Here is a 14,936-nt window from a genome sequence, read left to right as displayed (position 1 = left end):
CAAAACAAACTCCTGAGCCTTCCGTGTCTGATAAGACAGTGGCACCCGAATTCAATTGCAAATAAATACAGCATGTGTGTATGGGCTGGAAAAAAAAACCACGCAGATATTGTAATCAACCAAGAGACCTAGACAAAGTCAATATTTCACCGAAGCCATCACCTGTAATACAGAGCAAAATGTGTTACAAAGAGATACAGCAGTGCAACTGCTTTTCCCAGGAGTGGCAGCTACTGTGTAATCGGACATTTGCTACAGTTGCACAGTCTCTTTAAGGAAGGGAAAGGTAGTGGCAGAGGGATATCGCGTGGCTCTGGAAACGGTATAAGCAATGTTATTATAATAACCCAATTATATCTCTGTCATCCAAAGTTTAAAAATAAGTCCAGATATGAGCCGTGTCAATATTTTGCAGGATCGTGTACTGTACAAATGCAAAATTTGTTTGTATTTTGCTGTTTTTTTTTACTAGCATAATTTATTATTATTAATTTTTATAATATATTATTATTATTTATTATTTATTAAAGGTCATGCCATCATTTTAAAGATCAGACCTTGTGCTCTGTGCAACAACTACAAGCAATCGGTAGTAAATGTGTGAGGGATTTATTTGCTTACAAACATAGGCATTTGTACAGCCTTTAACTGCCAGGTGGTGTACAAACCAAGACAAGTTTTTCGATCTTAATTAATAATTAGAATGACTAAGTCTCCCTAAAATCATGGCCAGCTTGAAAAACAATTAACAAGAAAACAAAATGGAACGAGATTCTTCAACTTCAGTGTTAGTGGATGAGGGCAGAACAGAAGACACTAGGTCATCCCTTAAGGTCAGAGGAAAGGAGATTTCACCAGCAACAAAGGAAAGGGTTCTTTGCAGTTACGGCAGTTACAATGTGGGATTCATTACCCATGGAGACTGTGATGGCAGATAAAATAGATATATTTAAAAAAAAGTTGGATATCCTTTTAGGAAGGAAAGGGATTACAAGGATTTACCAAATAAGTAAACATGGGAAGGATGTTGATCCTGGGAGAAATTTCATTGCTATTATTTGGAGCCAGGAAGGAATTTAATTCCCCCCCTATGAGACATCATTGGATAAAGTTTCACTCAGTTTTTTTGTTAGCCTGTCTCCCCCTGGTTAATCAAGCAGGTTTAATTGTGTGCTGCACAAACTGCATGGGACTCTGGAGCACAGAGGGACTATGCTGCCAGAGGAGATCCCCAGGAACAGATATCTCTAGCATTGAGGACTGTGCTGCCAGAGAGAGATCCCTGGGAAGCAGACCCTCTATTCCAGGGTGCAGCAGACCCTGGAACCCGCAAGAAGGTGCACCCCCACGAATACCAACCCAGACCCAATCTGATTTAAAGAGCCCCACGCCTACAGGTACCTCTTTGAACTTTGGGGTCAGGGGGTGGTAAGAGGCCTAGTCTCCCAACCCTGCAGATAGGGACTGGGAAATGTGCAATGTTACAAAGGGATTGGCCTGTTTTATTTGTTTGTTTTGCATGCTGACATGACGCTGTACTGTTTAAAGGTGTAGGCTAAATAAAAGCTAATGTTTATTTTCCCTTAAATACGTCTCCCTGGTTATACCTCTGCCCATGTCTCCTATAACCACCAACACCACTAACAATTTTAGTAGCATCAATGATCTCATCCCCTCCTCCACTACCCTCAGTCATTTCCCTCCCCTATTTATGCAGTTTATGCATGGCAGACACTAAAAATACTACACTCACTTTCATTATCAAGCTCCTAAATATCTGCCCCAAGCCTTCCTTCAGCAATATAATCTCCCTTTACCTCTTAAGAATTTCCAAATTCCAGTTAAGCATCCATCACGGCATGTTTTGCTGAGGTACTGTATATGTTTTGCTGGTGCCCTGGCACACCAAGTGGTTGAGACCTTTCCAGAAAATACTCATACTATGAGTCCTTCACCTCCTTCTCTCCATATGTGGTCAAGAAACTCCAACCTGATCATGATTAGCTGTGCAACTGTGTGCACTACCATTGAGCCCTTCTTCTGCCTACTGAGGAAGAGACTCACCGGGCTGTTGCTGTGGGAATCCGATATGTGGGTAGTCCTGTCAGCCTATGTTGATGACGTGCTTGTCATGGCTCAGGCCTAGTTGATCTGGAGTGGACACAAGCATGCCAAGAGCTCTATACGGCAGCCTCTTCAGCTCGGATCAACTGGTCCAAGTGTTCTGACCTTTTGGTAGGTCCCCACATTTCCTGATATCACATGGGGGAGAAATACTCTCAAGTGTCTTGGAGTCTACCTGTCCGCTGCAGAGAACCCGACCCCAACAAATTTCAGTGATCTGGAAAAATGAGTCAGCGCTAGTCTGGGGTCATGGGTTTATCTGCCCAAAATGCTTTCTACTGTGAAAATATAGACAGGCTCTTTACTCAAACTAACACACCTGCTTGCTCTGCTATAGTTCGCTCATAGGGGGAGAGAGAGGATACTAGTAATGTTAATACAGGTTCTGAAATATGCCTTAAAAGATGATAATGATGATCGATGATAATACGTCCCATCAGTTTTATTTATTTTAATATTAAAAGTTTGCTGGGTTTCAAGAGCGATGGCTCATTTTTTTTAGTAGAAGCAGTTTTCTCTAGAGCACCACTCCATACTAATCCTTTCTTGTCACCATTACAATGACCACCACCCCCAACACCACTATGCCATCTTCCCAAACCTCTTTGTTTCAATAGAACTAGACATAGTTTTGTTTTCAACCGTCTCCTGTGTGTGTATCTGTATTAGCAATTCCCTACTCCACAAGTCAAATAGTGTGTGTCTGTATGTTTATTTATAGTCTCTGCAGGAAGATAAATTAGAGCAAAATATAAAAGAAATTGGAGAAATCCTGAAGAATTTTTAAAGCATATTGACTTTTAATGCTTATTGAAACTGTTGGAAATGTTCAGTTTTCACCGAATTTATGTTAAAATATGGTACATATTATTTACAAACTGTAGCATTAATGTTGCACACCCCTTATCCAGTATGTACAGTACTTCCTGCCATAATTGAACTTCCTTAATAGGCAAACTGTAAAAGAAACCATCCTCAACTTAACGCCTTGAGAAAGCGCCATAAGGGGAGTGAAACGCGTGGGAGGAGAGTTCTCTTTGTTTGTTCAGGTTTTTTTTTTTTTTTATAACTTCAATTTTATTAGGGGATTCAGTACATACATGGTAACACAACCCATTGGCTTTAATATAGCCACCCGTTTCATCTAACAACTTCAGGGGCTTAACATACAGGACATACAAGACATACCGGGGGACGAGACCACAGGGTAACAGGGGAGGGGGAAGGAGGGGGGGGGGGAAGGGGGTGGATGAGTGAGGGGCAATCTAGTCGACGGTTGGGGGGCAGCCGCATAGCTGTCCCGTCTTCCTGGCGGGTGTTTGGTTCTTACTGGGCGGGGAATTTTTAGCTTATCAGCTCTGGGTTTCCCGGGATCTCTGAGTTCTTGCCTGCCTCTCTTTATTACTGTCGCTATGTGGTCGTGGATCCGTTTGGTTACCGGAGAACGCATTTCTGACTATCATTGCAAGATTGTGGCACTATCAACCCCCCGGTATGTCTGTCTGGGCCAACCAAGGCGACCAAACGTTTAGAAACTTTGTGCCGGTGTCGTTAACTAGACTTGTCAACTGTTCCATCCGGCAGACGAACCAAATTCTATTCCTGATTTTGGGTATACAGGCATACCCCGGTTTAAGGACACTCACTTTAAGTATACTCGCGAGTAAGTACATATCGCTCAATTGGAAAACAGCAGCTCGCGCATGCGCCTGTCAGCACGTCCTGAACAGCAATACCGGCTCCCTACCTGTACCGAAGCTGTACACAAGCGGGGAGACTATAGAGCCTGTTACACATGCGTTATTTACATCAGTTATGCACGTATATGACGATTGCAGTACAGTACATGCATCAATAAGTGGGAAAAAGGTAGTGCTTCATTTTAAGTACATTTTCGCTTTACATACATGCTCCGGTCCCATTGTGTACGTTAATGCGGGGTATGCCTGTAATTGGTATATCTGGTTGCTTCCATAATGCTGCGATCTCGCATCTGGAGGCGGTTGTGTGATCAATTTATGTGTTGCGTTCAAGAACCCCCGGGTCCGCCTGCCCAATAAGAACAGCCATGGATCCAGGGGGACCTCCACGCCTAATAATCTTTGCAGCCAATCCCTAATCTCCACCCAAATCGGAGCCACCTTCGTGCAAGACCACAGCATGTGAAGCAAGTCCGCTCTTTCCCCGCACGGCTTAGGGCAGAGCGGAGAATAGCCTTTGACACATTTTGATAGTTTAGTTGGGGTGTTGTACCAGCGCATCAGGACTTTGTATGCGTTCTCCTTTAACGTGGTAGAGATAGAGCTTTTAGCTGCTGCCTGCAGGATCCTGTCCCAGTCCTCGTCCTCTAAAGTCTCCCCTAAATCTGCTTCCCACTGTCTCATGTAGCTAAGTCTGGGTGCGTCCTCCGTCTTTGGGCAGACCACTTCCTTATACATCCTAGAGGTTAGTCCCCTCGTGTCCGTACCTCTTGAACACATCTGCTCGAAATTTGTTCTGCTGGGCCGAATCGGGGCATTGTTATAGAATGCCCTGATCTGGAGGTATCTGAAGAATTCAGCGTTAGGAATATTTTTTTCCTCTTTGATATGTTCAAAAGTTTTGACGAATTTTCTGCCCTCCAGATCCTTTAGTCTGAAATACCCTGATTGAATCCATTTTGCGAAGTTAGAGCTGTCCATGCCTGGAACAAAGTCTGGGTTGCCCCAAATGGGCGTCATTTAGGAGTTTGGTGTTGTGAGAGAACATCTAAATTTGGTAGCCTCCCATATCTTTAAGGAATTTGAAGTGGCTTGCAACGGTGTCCGCATTCTGGGCCGGCTTTTTCTGGATATCCAGAGTAGATTATGCAGCTCTATAGGTGCACAACATACCTTTTCCAGTGCCACCCACCTCCGAAGATTCGGATCTGCGTGCCACTGTACAATTTGGCTCAATTGAGCTGCTTCGTAATAGGCGAGCAAGCAAGGCACACCCAACCCTCCTCTTGAGGTCGGCCTCCTCAAGATGTCTTTTTTTTATTCTTGGGCCCTTTGTGTTCCAGATAAACTTCGTTATCGTAGACTGTAACAAGAGGATCTCATTTTTCAGCATGGGAATCGGGAGGGCCTGGAAAAGGTACAGCACCCTCGGAAGGAGATTCATTTTCACACTGTGAATTCTTCCAATCCAAGAGATGCCACACTCCGCCCATCTCCTGAGATCCTCTCTTAGAGTCTTGAACAGCTTGGGATAGTTTGCTTTATATAATGCTTTGTAATCTTTTGTTAGATATACCCCTAGGTATTTGATCATAGAGGGTTGCCACTTAAAGTTAAAGTTTAGTCCAATTAATTTTTCTATTGGTTTAGATAAATTTATGTTGAGGGCTTCTGACTTGGCCTGATTAATTTTGAACCCTGAAATTTGATTAAATCATCCTAGAATTGAGAAAACATTGGGCAGGGAGGTAAGGGGATTGGATAATGTCAGCATCACATCATCCGCGTACAGCGCCACCTTGTGTGTCTGTTCTTCTAGTGAGATTCCCGATATGTCTGGGCATCTTCTCACATGTGCCATCAAGGGTTCTATACACAGGGCGAACAGCAAGGGGAACAGCGGGCATCCTTGTCTTGTGCCACTCCGGATTTGAAATTGTTCCTATGGGAACCACAGATGTCGCACCGTCGCCGCCGGCCCCTCGTATAGTGCCATAATGGCTCCCAAGAGACGTCCCTCAAAGCCAAATGCCTCCAGCGACCTCCTCAAATAAGGCCAATCGATTATATCAAAGGTTTTTTCCGCATCCAGACTCAATACCATTGACGGAATGTTTTGTTTTTGTGCCAGATCAATCAAATCGATTACTCGTCTGGTATTGTCTGCTGCTTGCCTTCCTCCGATAAACCCTACCTGATCTGGATGAATCAACCTGGGGAGGACAGTACCCACTCTATTTGCTATAAGCTTGGAGAAAATGTTTATGTCCGTATTGATTAAAGAAATGGGCCGGTAGCTCTTGCAGTCCGCTGGGTCCTTCCCAGGTTTGTGGATCAGGGAGATAGACGCCTGGAGCATCTGAGCTGGGAACGAGGCCCCTTCTAAGACCGAATTAAAGAGTTTTAGCATACTGTATGCGGGGCTAGTATTTTCAAATATTTTTTATAATATAAGTTTGAGAAGCCATCTTTTGGCCCGGGCGCCTTGGCTGGTTTCAGAGACTTTACAACTTCCGTTAACTCTTCTAAAGAGAAGTCGTTCTGTAACGCCTCACCTTCCGCTCTGCTCAATGTTGGTAATTTCGCCCCATTTAAGAATTCCCGTAGATTGTCCCTCATTTTCTGATTGTGTATGACCTTTCCTCCATCGTAGAGCTCCTCATAGTAGGTTTTAAATTCCTCCACGATCCGCTTAGGATTAGAGGTAAGATCTCCCCCCTGCGTGCGAATTGCTTGAATGTGGTAATTTGGAACTTTATTTCTAAGTCTAGTGGCCAAGAGTGTGTCCGGCCTGTTCGCCTTCTCGAAAAACCTTCATTTGGTCCAGCTCCACTTCTCAGCCTGGGAGGCTAGTCGTATGTTTAACTGACGTTTGATGTCTAACATTTCTTTCAGGGTAGAGTCGCGTTTGGAATTTTTATGCGTTGCTGTGAGAGATGCCAATTTCTCCTGCAGCTCTTTCGTCTGGCGCTCCTGTTCTCTTTTGCGTCTAGCAGCTAGCCACATAAGAGACCCCCTGAGGGTAGCCTTATGGGCCCCCCACAACGTGGCTTGTGACGTCACACTACCCTCGTTCTCAGTAAAATACTCCCTTATCCTTTCTCTGACCTCTCTCTCAATTGTCGGTATTTTCAATAACAGCTAATTTAGTCTCCAGCCCGCTCCAGGCCTGTCCAGCAAATTTAGTGTGCACCGTAGCTCTATTGGTGCGGGGTCTGACCACGAAATATAGTGTATCCCTGTATGGGAGACCACTGGAACCAGTCTATTAGACACAAGGAAGTAGTCTATCCGACTGTAGCGGTTATGGGGGTGGGAGAAGAAAGTGTAGTCCTTAGTTCTTGGATGTTGCTCTCTCCATATATCCACTAATTGGCAGTCTCTTAGTCCCTAGGTAATAATTAGTACGTCCTGTCTGAGGGGGAGATTAGATGCTGTGCAACGGTCAAGGCTAGGGTTTAGCGTCCTGTTTAAGTCCCCTGCTATCATCATGTTTCCTTTCGCTTCCTTATGCAACTTCCGGAAAACCGGGGAAAAAAATTCTACCGCCGGTTCGCATGGTGCGTAAATTGACGCCAATGTGAGGGGCTGACCCTGAATGGAGCCAACAAGAATAAGGAATCGCCCTTCCCCATCTGACACTTTCTAATCAACCTTAAACGTGATTCTGTTGTGGATTGCTATGGCTACCCCTCTCTTCTTTTCGGATGCCGAAGCTAAGTGAACTGTTTTAAAATCCTTATCTAAGAATTTTGGGAAATTAACCTTGGAGAAGTGGGTCTCTTGAAGAAAGATAATATCGACTTTGTGACGTTTGTAATCTTTAAGGGCCAACTTACGTTTAGCTGGGCTATTAAAGCCTTTGATATTGTGGGAAATGCACCTGATCTCAGAATTCATCACGCTTTATTCTTGACCTGCCTCTGTCAGTGTGTTTCGTTGCTGCTCTCCCCCTTGTAGGCAGTGCGCTGATTTCGGCTCCATCTTCTCCATCTTCGTCCTTGCCGTCCTCGCTCGCACCCCTGGGGTGGGGGGTGGCAGGGTGAGACACACAAGGAGAATCCAGAGGGGAAAACAAAGGGGAAAACACAACATGAATGCAAATACATAAGTAACAACAACAACTTGTCGTCGGCTCCAGGACTTCCCGGTCCTGAAGCCAAGTCCAGCGCCTTTGGGGTGACGGTTCTCGTGGATCCCTGTCCACAACCCTCCCTATGCCCCCCAAGGACTTTATCGAGATCCCGGGGGATTCTCCCCCCCTGAACCCCTACTGAGACCCATGCCAACTCCGGGGTATGTGGCCCTTCCTCCACCCCGTGTCTGCGCTCTTTCTGCACCCTTAATAACTATTTAAGCGAAACTTTAACTTTAAACCCCCTCACCCGCCTGTACTAGCTTTCTTGCCGCCTATCTCCTAACATTCCCTGCTATCCACGTAGAAAACACTACCTCAGCATCTACCCTTTATCTTACTTGCGGAGGGTCCTGCCTCCTGCGACTTGTCTCCTTCTCTCCTCCCTTTTATCTCCTCTCTGTCCCCTGTCCCTTTTTTATCTCCCTGACCCCCCCTTCCTGCCCTTTAGTGCATCTCCCTTCTTCCTTCCATATTCCCCCCTCTCTCTCCTCTGCTCCGGTTTCTCTCCCTCTCCTCCTGTTTACCCTCTTCTCCTGCCCCTCCTTCCCTGCCCTTTGCACTAACTCGGGCTCTGGCATTGTTATTGGGGCCTTTGGGGGCTTTCTAGCCCTCCGCGTCGCGCTCTGATGCGTCCTCGCCTGCCGGCCTCAATAGCTACCCCATCCAAGATGGAGTCCTCGTAGTCGGCTCTCTATGATAACGATTTCCAGTTTCCGGCGGCCCCCATTTTGGATTTTCTTCTACCTCGAGGAGGATGGAGCACGCGCTCTCCTCCCGCCTTTTCGCCCCTTCCTGGTTCTGCGCCTCAGGCTGGTTCCAGAAGAGCGCCATTTCCCCCGCCATCTTCGCTCAACGCCGAAACGTGGATCCAAGGTAGGTTTTGGCCTCTTTCTCCTAGGGATTGTCGCCGCCTCTGTAGTTTGACTGGGGGACTTCGAGATTTATCTGAGGGCTGCTTCTCCACGGGATCTCCTTGACAGAGGTAGCACAGGTTATGTGTCTGTTTACACCGGTAGGCACACTTCTTCAACAGGTGGGGCAACTTATTTCTTTTGTAACTGCACAACTTTTATTAACCTCTGTGGCTCTTTTAGTCCTTTATTTCCTGCCTTCCTTACCCTTGGACGGACCAGCCCTTCCACTCCACTCAGACTCAAGCGCCTCCTCAGTCTCTGTCTCCCTTGTTGGGGGCACCTTTCAGGCTTAGCTTGGGCAAAAATGCCGGTCCCTCCGCCGGTTCTTTCATTGTGATGGCCCTCCCGTTCCTCGCCACCAGCAGCCCAAACGGGAAGGTCCATCTGTATCGCACATTCTGGTCATGTAGGACCTTCCTTACCGGCAGTAGGCTGCGGCGCCTGAGTAGTGTAACTGGGGACAAGTCTTGGAAGATCAGCATTTTGCTGCCCTCGAACTCCACACTTGGCAGGGCCCTTGTTTGGCGTAGTACCGCTTCTCTGGTGGTATAGAAGTGCAGCCTAATGATAATGTCCCGTGGTTGCTCACTCTGTAGTGGTCGGGAGCAGAGGGCCCTGTGGCAACGATCCATGGCCTGTGTCTCCTTATTACAGTCCGACAGCAGGGACTCCAGCCAGCACGCGACATACTCCTCGCAGTCTCCCACCTCCTCGGAGACCCTCTTATGCGGATGTTATTCCGCCTGTCACGGTTCTTCGCATCTTCCTGGCGTTCCTTTAATTCGTCGATCTACCTCTGTAGGTCCCCTGTTTTTTTCTCCGTCTTTTTAACAACTTTTATTGTATGGTCAACCTTTTGTTCTAAGTCATCCGTCTTTGCTCCAAATTTAGTGACTTCTCTTTTAACCTCCTTAATCTCGGCCTGCAAAGAGGGACGTCAGGTCATTATACAATCTCTAGAAATCACACCGTCGTACCGGTAATAGAGATTGATTGCTGACCCCCTCCTCCTCTCCTTCTTGCTCAGTGTCCGTGTCGGGGTTTGAAACCGGCGCCATTTCTCCTGCTATGCCGCCCGAACCTGCTCCGCCGAAGTAGGCTCTAACATCGGCCAGTTTTTGCTTTTTCTGCCCTGCAGGCTTTTTCGGAGCCATCATTATATATTTATTTAGTGCTGTTGAGCTTTGTGTACGAAATTCTTTATTTTTCGGGGTGTTTTTCTATTCTTTTATGTAAGCGCGGCACGGAGCTAATCCCTTACACTACCATCCCCGTGGCCGTTGCGCATGCGCCTCTCGTTTGTTCAGGTTTTTGATGTAACTGAATAAAATCTTTGTAACAACTTTTGGCTGGTGAGTTTCCCCATTTTTTTCGTTTGGAGCGGCAGTCACCTTAATCCATTTTTTCGTTCTACTTGCCTGTTTGTTTGAAGAGACGCCTTTGGGGGAATATCGGAGGATCCGCGCAGCAAGCAGAGCTTCATACAAGCAGTGTCAGCTGATGTTGCAGGACGGTGAATTATAGTGAGTAGCGGTTACACCACACCGGGTATACCGGAGACATAAGGTATGAGTCTTTGAGTTCTATCCTTGTGAGTCTCTTACAAGCCAACTCAGGATTTTATACTAATCTGTACTTGCTTATTATCCCGTCAGAGGTCTCCTCCTGCCCTCATTTATTATTGCATATTATATAGCTGCACGACTTACTGTACCTCCCCAACCCGTTTTTTGCTCCGTTTATCACACCCACATATCTAACCATTCAGTGGTCATTTGTCCCCCTGGATCTCATATTCGGTTCTTTTCTAGTTAAACTTAATATATGTCCAATTTTTGCATTTAAAAAAAAATGTGACCAAGATTTTTTTTTTATGCTTTATTACATTATCTTCTGTGAGCTCTGAACTTTAGAAAACTATGATTCATATCAAAACACTGATTTGAACAATATTCTAGCCGACCACATTTTTGGGTTTCTTTGGTTACACCGGTGGGTCATTTTTAGCAAATAAAGGATGAAACAATTCTAAGTGCAAATCCTTGTTTCTTTATGCATGAATGAAAATATATTTGACTCTGTATTTACTCAAGGTGACAGTGTTTAATTCTAGACTTTACATAAAATGATTGGATGACTACTACATCTCAATTTGTTCTTTTGTGACCTTTTTTTTAGTGAATAAACCACTTAGAAAACCCATAAGTGCATCCCAGGATATTTTAAAATAAGTCTACATGGGGCAGTCTTGCAAGAAGAACGACTATAAAATAAATCTAGAAACCCTCTTCATATTAAATTATACATTTGGTTCGGCATTTAAAGGAGAATGACTTGTCCATCTTTTTTAAGGCTTAATTGTATAAAATGCAATTATACTGGAGCAATGGCGAGTGTTAATAATAATAACATGTTCTTGTATAGCGCTGCTAGGTTTATGTAGCGCTTTACAGAGACATTTTGCAGACACAGTCCCTGCCCCATGGAGCTTACAATCTATGTTTTTTTTTGGTGCCTGAGGCACAGGGAGATAAAGTGACTTGCCCAAGATCACAAGGAGCTGACACCGGGAATTGAACCAGGTTCCCCTGTTGCAAACTCAGTGCCAGTCAGTGTCTTTACTCACTGAGCCGCCTCCTCCTCCCTAAAATGTTGAAATGTTGAAATGTTGAAATGTTTTACATAGGTTCTTCTGTTCTCAAACATTTGCTAACAAAATTAGAATTTACATGTTATTGTTTCTTTCAAAGCAATGGGAAAACAGATAATATTGCTATTAAAGCGCTAAGTAATATTGCTATTAAACCGCTAATGATATGCTTCAAAAACCAACCAGTTGCTTGTTTGTGCATTATTTTAGTGTAAGGATGTGGTAGGAACCTCATATGTGTGTCCTGTTGTTGTGCTGCCTCTGTTCAGTGAGAAGCTTGTGGAGTGGTTGCAACAGTGTTGCAGTGTGCCCTAGCAGAGTGAGACAGGCAGTGTGATGCAATAGCTGAGCTGTGTGTCTGTGCAGATTAGGCAGAGAGGCTCCGTGGAGAAACTACAATTCCCATGAGCTCCTGGGCAGTCACCTGATGTGAAGAACCAATCAGAAGGTTAGGATGACAGGGACAGGAAAGGGAAGCGTGGGGGAGAGGTCACGCTAGACAGAGGGGTTCTGGAAGGTAAAGGAGGAGGGTGTATGCGTGCAGGGGGTCTGTGACCCGCCTGCATAGGCTAGCTTTACCCCGCAGGCCCTTAGGAGAAACCCCTGAGTCACAGTAGGTTGCTGTACTGCAGGGACGCCCATAGTGGTAGCAATCAGTCACCTTACTGTGTAGACAGTTAGGGACAAGCGTGCGGAGCAGGGTTGCTGGTGAGCTGCTTGGGACCAGACAGCTGCACTGCAGACATCAAAGACAAGCAAGGATTCGGCTGATCCTTTTCGAAGCATTACCGGTCACCGCCGTGACCGTAAGGTATTTACGTAAAGTGCACCAACACCGGTCAACAGGCGCTGATCCCGCCTTAGGCGTAACTCTTTGAGGACACTAGTGAGTGACCAAAGGCCTAATACACTGAGTTATTCTAACTACTAGCACAAGGACACGGTGTGTGGGGCACGCGGTGGTGGGACCCGGACATACTCATTAAGAGCGTGGCTGAGCCACTACTGTACAGGACAATACTCATTAAGAGCGTGGCCGAGCCACTCAAGATATAAGGACATTAGCATTTAGCTGCGTTAAAGTTATATTGCATTATAGGATAAGTGTTGGGTTATATGCTGTGTGTGTATTAATATGATAGAGTGCTAAGGTTATTGTGCATATAGTAAAGTTGGTCATGTGTGTGTATGTGTTTCTTGCCCAGGGGAATCTCACATCACGGGGATCCTGGGTAAGTGGAGGCGCTGCGCTATAAGTGTTACCCCAGGCTCCCAGCTAGCGGAGGTCATATCTCCTGGAGCCGCAGGTGCGTGCAGTTACCCGTAGTCGCTTTAGCGTGTCAGAAAAAGGGCTACATTAGTTATGCAAATCTTTTCTTTCCCCCGGTCCCAGAGGAGGATGTATCGTTGCTGATCTCCTCCTCTCCCTCTACCACTTGCCTTCTTGACCCCATTCCCTCCCATCTTCTCAAAACTCTTGCTCCCGCTCTAATCCCTACACACGTATTTATTCAACTGCTCCGTCAGCACTAGTACCTTCAACACCTCCATCAAGCATGCAGCAGTTATACCTTTACTCAAAAATAGCAAGCTTGACCCTACTTGTCTCTGTAACTATCGCCCTGTCTCCCTCTTGTCTTTTGCCTCTAAACTTCTTGAACGCCTTGTATTCTGTCACTTGTTCCATTTTCGCACCACCTATTCTCTCCTAGACCCTCTACAATCTGACTTCTGCACTGCTCACTCCAAGGAAGCAGCCCTCGTCCAAATATATATCTCATGGAGTAATTACTCCCCCTACTACTTTCCACAACGAGTTTGTAGATATAGGATCTTTTGGATTCCCTTTGGACACACCCTGTTAAAATGATGATTGTTTGTCCTATAGCACCCTGTTAATAGTTCATATTGATGTTAGTATTAGGCTGAGCGGTGAGGTTACCATTATTGACCCTCGCCAAAATAAATAATGGCCTCAATGCTGCCAAAGACTAAGATCACTACAGCCTGCTTATATTACTCAACATCTCTGCAGTCTTTGATACTATCCTTGATTTCCTCTTACCTCTACCATCGTACTTTCAGTATCTTGTTTGCTAACACCTCCTCCTACTCTGTCGATCTCTCTGTGGGCGTACCTCAGGGGTCTGTCCTGGTAATTGTCTCTAGATTATCTAATCACACCTCTTGGATGAAAATATCTCCTCTATGCTGATGACTCACAAATTTACCTTTCAATTCCTGACCTTACAACTGCTGTACAGACCAAAGTCTTTGCATGGCTCGCCACAATATCCTCCTGGATGGTCCTCCGCTGACTCAAATTTAACATGTCATCATACTTCTTAACATGCCTGACCCTACTACACACTTCTCCATTACTGTTGGCAGCACTATCATATACCCTGTATCACAAGTACGCTGCCTAGAGGTCACATATGATATTTAAAACAAGTTGATTTTTCCTACTTACTGTAACATTGCAGAGATACACCCTTTCCCCTGTCGCTTTACTACTAAAACTTTAAAAGAGGCCCTCATTCTCTCCCATCTCAACTTTTGTAACCTTCTAATATCCGGTATTCCTGCCTCTCACCTACCTCCCCTACATTCTATCCTAACTGCTGCTGCTAGAATAGCGTTACTCTCTCTTAAATCTGTCACATTGACTCTCTTGCTGAAACCAAACTCCTGGTTTCCTATTAAATCCGGTGTTACTTACAAAATTCTTTATTTACTAGTCACTAAGGAAAACAAGGGGTTACCAGCTTCCACCACCCTCTGGGTGTCCTACACACCCTTCCTAGGGCAACTACCCCAACACCTATCCAAACAAGCATCCCTGTAATGTCCAATAACCCTATTAGCTACTCGAAATGGGAGTTTAACCTTTTAGGTTCCACATTTATGAGCTCCCAGAGTTGTCCTTAGAGCCCAATAATAGTAGAACTTAACTTTTGGGGAGAAGGGCAAAGTTTGTATGAAGCAGAGCCATTTCCTTGCATTAACCAATCAAGCCTGTGAGTCAAGTATTCACCAAGAAATAATGAGTTTTAAAGATAGTGTATATATACTGTAATATTTTTTGTAAGATTTATTTTCTAAGGAAGTTTGCAAAGTTTATGGCATTTCAGAGTCAAAATTGTGATATAAATAAATAATTTATAGAAATGGTTACAGTGGCAACTGTTCAATAAAAAAAAAATCATTAATGCTTCAAATGCTATCGTGTATAAATAATAATAGTTCATCCTATTATGAGTCAGAAACTTTTTATTCTACTTTAATAAATTAAGTCATATCCATGAATGAAACTGTGTTCCTAGCTGAACAATCAGAAAAAAACATAAAAATGTTGTACAATATTTATTTGCATAGCCTAAATATTTATAGGGTCATTTGTGTTGTAA

Source organism: Ascaphus truei, chromosome 22, assembly GCF_040206685.1.
Source record: "Ascaphus truei isolate aAscTru1 chromosome 22, aAscTru1.hap1, whole genome shotgun sequence".
NCBI lineage: Eukaryota > Metazoa > Chordata > Amphibia > Anura > Ascaphidae > Ascaphus > Ascaphus truei.
Note: the sequence above shows the minus strand (reverse complement) of the source record.